Genomic DNA, 8673 nt, shown 5'->3' with positions numbered 1-8673 from the left:
AGAAAATGCACTTTGATATGGGGGTGGGGAGGGCACTTCATGAGCCTGCCTAAATGTGAAGCCAACTCAGAGGAGTGCAGCGCCAAGAGATGATAGACACAGGAGAGAGAGGTGGAGGTAAGAGATAGAGAGGAGAGAGGGAGATGGGGGGAGGGTGGAGGACAAAGGGAAGGAAGGAGAGGGGAGAGAGAGATTAAATTCCTGGATCCAGCTATGCCTGAACTAGTACTAATCTACTCTGGCCTTTGGTGACATTTGCCAACAAATTCTTTGTTCCCGGTCTTGCTTGAATCTACCTGCTCTTGTGATGGGGTGCCTGGGTGGTTCAGTGGGTTAAAGCCTCTGCCTTTGGCTCAGGTCATGATCCCAGGGTCCTGGGATCAAGCCCCACATCGGTTTTTCTGCTCAGCAGGGAGCCTGCTTCCTTATCTCCCTCTCTGCCTACTTGTGATCTCTGTCAAATAAATAAAATAAAATCTTTTAAAAATTAAAAAAAAAAAAAATCTACCTGCTGTTGTGATTTAGAGTGCAGTGCTGTTTGATGCGATAGCCCCTGGTTGCGTGTGGCCACTGAGGGTTCTAAGCGCGCGCACTCTATAGTCTGAGCTGAGATGTGCTGTGAGTAAATATTCCACATTTGCTGTGAAATATCTCATTAAAATTGGTTACATGGATTATATGTTGAAGTGATAATATATTGGATTGACAGGGTTAAGTAAAATATGTTATTAAATTTAATTTTACTTGTGCCTTTTAACTTTTTAAAATATGGCCTCTAGAGAATTTTAAATTACATTTCTGGCTCACATCGTATTTCTATTGGACAGAGTGGGATTAGACTAATTTTCTAGGGATGAAAGAATATGCTTTGTGCATGTATGTGTATGTGTGTGTGTGTGTGTGTGTGTGTGTGTGTGTGTGGTGTCTGTCTTATTGCCAGCTGCTTATAAAGAGTTCTCTAAGAAGAATGATTTCTGCTAACCAGAGGGGTTCTTGATTTTCTGAGTGTGTGACGAAAGGCTTGAGGCTATGTATGCGGTCTATGCTAAAGGTGCCCATGGAGTTGTGTACTACATAACCTGCACAACTGTACAGGGTGGCTCTGTATGGGTGAAGCATATGTGAATTTGGGGTGAGAACTGGGAAGTAAGGAAACACTCTACTTTTTGTTTTCTAAATGGCTTCAGTGAGCTGTGAGTCACATATCATACAATTTACCCATTGAGGGTGTACAATTCAGTGCTTTTTAGTATATTCACCCATGGTATGGCTGTCACTCTAGTCAACTTTAGAGCATTTTCATGGGCTCAGAAGAAACCCTACACCCCTTTGCATCCACCTCCTGCTCCCTGCATTGCCCCCAGCTTCTGGATCTACTCATCAACTGTCTGTCTCCAGAGATGTCTGTTCTAGATTTTTCGTATAAGTGGAATTGTGCAGTATGTGGCTTTTTGTGCCAGGCTGTTTCCTTCCACGTTACATTTCCAAGGTTCATCCGTGTCATACGTAACATGTGTCTGCCCCTCATTCCTTTTCATGGCTGAATCATCTTCCGTTGCATGCACAGACCACAAAATAGTTATCCTTTCCCCAGCTGATGGACACTTGGTTTGTTTCCACTCTTTGCTATTATGGGGAAAGCTGCTGGGACCCTTTGTGTACACAGTTTTCATGGGACGGATATCTTCCTTTCCCTTGACTATGTACCTAGGAGTATAGGGTCACGACTGCTCAGTCAGGTGGTAACTCCATGTTTAACCATTTGAGGAACTACCGGATTGTTCTCTACTGTGGCAGCACCATTTTCCATTCCCACCAGCGAAGTCCTCCAAAACCTTGCTCACACTTAGCATTTGCTGGGTTGTTGTTTTTTTCCCTTCTAACAAGGGCCTCCCAATGAGGTGATCGCTCACTGGGGTTTTGATTTGCATTTCCCTGATGCTGAGAGATGTTGGGCATCTGCTCCTGTGCCTCTCTGTTATTTGTGTATCTGTTTTAGAGAAATGTCTGTTCAGGTCCTTTGTGCATTTTTGAAGTGGGTTGTTTGGTTTTTGTTCTTGGTTTTAGTGGTTCTCTGTACGTTCTGAATATTAGTCAGTCCCTTATCAAATATGTGATTCACAGATATTTGCTCACATTCTGTGGATTGCCTGTTACTCTGTTGATGGTGACCTTTGATGCACAAAGGTTTTTAATTTTCATGAGGCACGATTTGTCTTTTTGTTTTTTTGCTGCCCATGCAATGATCTTAAAAACTCTTTTTTTTCCTTTGAAATCGTCTTTATTTTATTCCATCCTCTTTCTTGAAAGGTGTTTTGCCGAGTACACGATTCTGCTGAGTTATTGTCTCTTGGCACTTTGGAGATTTAACTCATCATTTTATAGCCTCCGTCATTACCTGTAAAAGGTTGGCCATCAGTTCAGTGGTCTTTCCTTGAAGGTGGTATTCTTTCTTTCTGGTTATTTTTAGGATCTGCTTTTCATCTTTGGAGTTTTGGCTTTTAGATCCAATATCTTCCTGATCCTTGCGTCAGTTACAACAGAATGTTCTGGATAATGAAGCTTCTGGTGGGAGTCCTATCTCAGCCTTTCTAGGGATGGTGCAAGGACTTCATTCCCCTTGTTCAACACCTTCCCCTGGAAATCCCCGGAGTGGTTCCTGTTCTGTGCAACAAGCTGGCACAGGGACAGGGCCCCCAGCCCCTGACCACCACATTGTGAGCAGCATTTTTGCCCATTGTCTGAGTCCCATAAGCTCTGACCCCCAACCCCTGTGATGAAGGTTTGGGGTTGGAGCTCATGCTCCCATGGGGTTAGGGGTCTCCACCCTACCCCAGTATTTCCCATTCACTCTTCCTTCCCTTGCTCTTACTAACCTCCCACCCATTCTTGGAGCCCTGTGGGAGAGACAAGAGGGCTCCCCAGCAGTTCCCCTTTGGAGTTGGCCATCTGGCAGATCGTGGTTATTTCTGTGGGTGATCCAGGGTGTAGAACGTGGTTGAGCAGTGTTACTGTCCCTGTCCCTGCTGAAGCCTCTGACAGTTCCTTACAAACCATCCAGGCTCCTTGCTGGCCTTTCTGAAAATCTTGGGGGCATTTCCAACAGCCCCATGGCCCTGGTACACCTTTAGAAGACTCTCTATTTCTGTCTGCAGCCCGGGACCCTCTTTCATGACAGGGGTCTCTGCCTAGAGCCATTGCGGCCACCAGGAGGTGAGAGATCAGAGTATTCCTCCCTTAACTGCCCGCCCTTGAGACTGTCCCCTTCTGCCTCCACCCACCCGGATCAGTGGACGGCTGGGGGTCCTGCTCACACATCAAGGCAAAGGGGAAGAAGGAGGGTAAGCCTGGATTAGGAAGCAGCTGCCTAGCTACAGAGCCACTCCATTCCAGGGGCGCTTTCCTGGCAGGCCCCATGAGGGCCCATTAAACCTCCCAGGTGGAGGTCCTTGAAGGCAGATAGGCAGTCACTCTTGACTTTTGAATTCTTGCCAGTTAAAATACTTCCCATAGCAACTGACTCTCAAAATGCCTCCCACCGTGGGCCGGATTGGAGTCAGCAGAAGAAATTTACCCAAGCTCTTGGCAGGCGGGGCTCAAAGATCCTTTGGGATGGGAGCAGCAGGAAGAACCAATGGTGTCACCCTGAGGGGGTGTGTCCCCTGTTTACAATCCCTGAATTTTAGAAACTCAACAGCACAGGGTAGTAATTCTAAAGCTGGCTAGTCTGCTTTCCCCATCCCTGCCGTCCAGGGCCTCCTGCTCTGGGAGGCTCTCCCAGCCACTGCACGCCCAAGGGCCCTTTTCCTAAAGCGATCTCTATCTCTGCTCTGCTTACCTTTTCTCCAAAGCCTGTGTCACCGCCATTTATGTTCTCACTGCCTTGTAAGGGCAGGGATTTTGTCTGTCTCGGTCCCTGGCTATACCTTCTTGAACCCGGAACAGTGCCTGGCACACAGTGGGGCCGCATGAATGGCTGCAGAACACATGGGTGGGTGACGCATGAAGGCCTGGTCTCTGCGTACGCCTGGCCCCGCTCTTAGTGGGGCGTCCTCCCCTGCCTGCAGCCAGGCAGTTGTGCCAGGCCTGTTCCCCTCAGCACCAAGGACAGATGGCCTTTCTGGGGCAGGATGAGCTGTTCCCATAGCCTGTTCCTGGGGCTCTGGGGGACGATGGATAACTCCACCCATCTCTGTACCTCCAAGAAATCCTGTGCTTCCCTGCCCTGGGGGCCATTCCTCGCCTGCCCTGAGACTGTGGCTTTCCACCCTGACTGGCCCCCAGAGCTCTGGGTCCAAACCCCATCCATGTCTGTGCAGAAGTCGCCCTGGGTCCAGAGGTGCGGGCTCCAAGCCTGCTGAGGTAGATGGACAGCAAAGCCATCCCCATCTCTCAGCTCCCTGCAATTCCTGTGCTGCCCCTCCCACGAGGAGGTGGTGGCCACTTCCCTGCCCCAGAAATCTGGCCTCCCAGGGACTTAGGCAGACCCTCAAGAGGTAGCTGCTGGAGGTGTCTGTGCGCACTCTGGAGGCCGGGCCAAGATGCCTTTCGGGGTTCACTTTCTCATGGATCGAGAGGAAAACCAAGGCCACCTTGCTGAATTGTGAGAGGCCGTGTGGGAGAGAGGCCAGCTGCCCCAGTCAGGAACCCCTGAACCCTGCCTGGAGCCGGCTGACCCACACAGCTGACCTCCAGGCCTTGGGGCAGCCATCAATGGTCGCGGTTTTGAGCCCTGGAGTTTTGGGGTGGTTTGTTAGGCATGAGTTACCAGATAAAATATAGGATACCCAGCTATGTTTGAACTTCAGATAAACGACAGGACATTTTTTGTTGCTTGTCTGAAATTTAGATGTAACAGGGTGTCCCGTGTTTTTATTCTTTACGTCTGGCAATCCCAGGGGAGCAGAGTGGTATGGGATGAATGGTCCCCCAAATTTACCTGCTAAAGTCCTAAATGCCTCACCTGGTACCTCAGAATGTGGCTGTTCACAGTTCGGATTTTAAAGAGGTCATTAAATTGAAATGAAGTCATAGGGCCTGTCATAGGCAGGTCATGAAGTCATAGGCCTGGTTTAACCTGATTTGGTGTCCTTATAAGGAAAGGAGACCCCGACAGGACACAGAAGGACGACCGTGTGAGATGGCGGGGAGAAGACCACCATCTGCAGGCCCAGGAGAGGGGCCTCGGAGGAAGCCAACTCTGCCCACACCGGATCGCAGCCTTCAGCCTCCAGCCTCCAGAACGGAGAGGAAGTGAATGTTTGTTGTTCAAGTTGCTCCGTCTGTGGTGCTTGTTACGTGCCGGGGCCAACAGGTAGACAGGGACTGCGGCTGTGTCACCTCTGGGGGCAGGGGCACTCAGCACGTCTGTCCCGGCTTGTGCAAGCAGCCCTGCTGTGTCCCTGGACCGCCTCCAGGGTGAGCTGCACTGGGCCCGCAGAGCCGAGGGGTCCACACAGCGCCCCGTCCTCACCAGCCTAAGGAACTGTGTGGCCGATTCTGTGCATGTAGAATCAGGAGGCTGTTTTCTGCTCCTATTTGGTAGGCTATCCCCCAATGAATGTATGTTTGGGTGGATAGCTTGCTTTCCCAGGGGAGCACGGGGCCCTCTATCAGGTGTGAGCACATGGGTGTCTCCCCAGGACGTCCCAGGTCAGGGGGGCCTGACAGTCCAAGCTGGGTCATGGGCTGTAGAAGACAGCTGGCATTCGAAGGCGCCCTCCCCTCCTCTAGTGTTTCTGAGTCCCTGCCCAGAGCTGTCCTCCCAGGCCTGCGTGGTGGCCGGCGGGGGTTGGGGGGGTGTGGGGGGTAGTGGCTAGGGGTGCTCATTGCTCTCCTTTCCATCCTGCCACTGGCTGGCCGGCTCCCCCTCCTAGTCTGTGGGACTTCCGTTTCAGAGCTGGAAGGTTGAGGCTCCCTCTCCCAGCCACCTTCACAGCCAGAACAGCACACGCCCCTGCTCACAAGCAGCTTGGGCCCAGGCCACCTGCTGGCGGGGTAGGGGCACTGCAGGCCTGGTGCTCACGGCTCCGGCCCGCCTGTGGCCTTGCCACCCAGGCATGCAGTGAGATTGTGACTGTGGTCCTAATGTGGCTTTTCCTGCCTGGGTCCCCTTTCCTCCTGGCTCTCCTCTCTTTTCCTGGAAAGCCTGTTAGCTGTGCCTGACCGTCGACTTGTGGAGTTTCTGTTGCTTACAGTCAAGGACTCTGACGGTGTCTGTCGAGCCGGGGAGTTGCACGCACAAGGTGCTGGGCTATCTGGACCAGATGTCTCCATTGGCCATGCAGGATGCCTGTTCCCTGCCGTCGGGTCCGCTGGGGGCAGGAAGTTGGGGAGCATCTTCGTATATTCCTAAGTGGAAAAATGATGCCTCCTCCTACTTCCTTATGCCCAGCAAACCTGGCCCCGTGTCCAGACTCGCCCTGCTTCCTGCTTAAAACGACCTAGCACCCAGACCTGCATTTTCCTGCCCTTCCAAGGCCCTGGTGACAATTGCCTTGTGGTGTGTTAACAAAACACATAAACTGAAATTGTTATCAGGATTGTGGGGCTACATAGAGCTCCATTATTTTCGTTGCATCTTGTTTATTAATATTAATTAATTAATATAAATTAAGATAAGTTAATATAAATTAATATACATAAAAAGGCTATGAATTTTCCTTTGAGGAACATTAGCTCCTATGGAGTGTTCTTAGTATTCCTGGATATTCCAAATTTGGATTTTGATTTTGTCTTTGATCCAAATGTTGCTTAAGAGAGAGCTTTAAAATTTTCAGACAAAGGGCCTCAATGTTAGCTATATCTAGTTTTATTAAATTGTGAATAGAGACTTTTTTGTCCTTAGTGTTTAACACCATGAAATGGGTATAGCTTAAAAACTCAGGTCGAGGCATTCTCAAGCTCGAAATAGAAATTTTGTCCTCTGTCCTACCCAAGTCCACACCCAAGTTGACTATTTCAACTCTTTCAGATGCCTTTTCTGTCCCCCATCATCATCTGCCTCAATAACAGAACTTTCTGCAAATTCTAAGCATGTGAACATTAGGCACTGTCTGCTGAACTTCACCTTTATGAAATCGTGCTGTGCGGCCCCGCTCCCTCCCATCCTTTGTGGCTATGTCCCAAGTTTTGGTTAAATCAATAGCCAGTGTTTATATTGCTCTGGTTGTGTGAGCATTGTCCATAGCTGAGTCACATGGTATGCCACAATCTTATTTTTTCTTGTGCGACTTTTTCTTCTCTGGAATTGTCTTTTTTTTTTTTTTTTTTTGCTTAGTCACTATTACTATGATTCAAACAGTCATAACCCATAACCCACAAATTTAGATTTTTTCTTGACGACATCCCCCCGGAACCTGGATGGTTAGACTAGCTATAGCTGTGGTCTCGCCCCTTCCTCATGGTCTGGAAATCCCCTTCACCTCGGTCCATGGTCCCATCCTTAGAATGGGCGTGGGGTCCCCATGCCTCTTTCTTCCATGATTGTGCCCACGTATAGACTGAACGTTTCTCTGGCAGGTTCCTTCATTCATATATATGGAGGAGGCAAAATAGTTGAAACCCTATGTGTCCGAAAATATGGTATTTTACATTTATAATGTAAAGTATGTAAAGTATGGATTTACTCTTACACTTGATAATCACAATCACTCGGCTGGGTGTTGGGTTCTAAGGAGGAATATGTTCTTCTACAGCGTTCAAGGTCATCTGATCCTTGTCTTCCAGCCTCCAGGCTTGCTGCAGAGCAGGGGGACACCACAGGGGTCCTGCCCCTCTGGGTCATGCAAGAAGACTTCACAGTGGAGCCAGCAAGCCTAGGGAAGAGGGGCCGGGAGGCCACGAGGAAGGAGAAATTTATGCATATCCTTACAGAATAAACTGAACTTTTAATAAAAATTATACTTATTTATTTTGACAGAGAGAGATCACAAGTAGGCAGAGAGGCAGGCAGTGAAAGAAGGGGAAGCAGGCTCCCTGCTGAGCAGAGAGCCCGATGTGGGGCCGGATCCCAGGACCCTGAGACCATGACCTGAGCCAAAGGCAGAGGCTTTAACCCACTGAGCCACTCAGGTGCCCCTAAACTGAACTTTTGCCAGCTACAGACCCTCAGCCTAGGCTTAACTCCCTCCTCCTCATGACGCCGAATCCTTTGCATTCTTCCCTTTAAGGGAGCCAATGCCATTTGACACTTCATTTGGATGTTCACCCAGTGGATCCCAGTTCACCTTGTTCTGATCCCTATTTTGCATAGAGGACCTGAATGAGAACTCATGACCTTCGTCTTTATAACCCCGCCTGCTGTGTGTCTTCTTCAGAGCCCTAGTCAAGTTGGTGCCTGAATCCGTGTCTCCCAATTTATAATTCGAATTGCTCCAATAAATGCCTTTTTGTTCAAATTTGTAGGGAGTGCTTTCTTGGTCAGCACGGGATCTGTTTTTGTCCTTGGGATGCGTTTATGGTCTCTTGCCTACCGTGCTGAGATTTGACAGTGATGAGCCTCATTATGGGTCTTTCATTCCTTGGGTCCTTCATGAGGTCTTTCAATGTGGGAACTAAACTTACTCCATTCTGGTATATTCTCTTTTATTGTTTTCTTGGATGATTTTCTCTCCATAGTTTCCCTGAATTCCTATTATTCAGACATTAGACATCCTGGATCGCCGCTCTGAT

At 49.1% G+C, this 8673-nt stretch overlaps 1 long non-coding RNA gene across 1 annotated transcript; it reads left to right on the top strand.

The window, feature by feature from the left end:
* On the top strand, positions 1-8387 carry LOC132009915 (uncharacterized). The gene is made up of 3 exons (XR_009402095.1): positions 1-117; positions 5099-5314; positions 7729-8387. It is a non-coding gene; the product is annotated as an uncharacterized LOC132009915 (long non-coding RNA).
* Positions 8388-8673: the final 286 nt, after the last annotated feature.

This window comes from Mustela nigripes, chromosome 2 (genome assembly GCF_022355385.1).
Source record: "Mustela nigripes isolate SB6536 chromosome 2, MUSNIG.SB6536, whole genome shotgun sequence".
NCBI lineage: Eukaryota > Metazoa > Chordata > Mammalia > Carnivora > Mustelidae > Mustela > Mustela nigripes.
The sequence above is the reverse complement of the archived record's forward strand: the minus strand, read 5'-3'. Positions and strand labels throughout refer to the sequence as shown.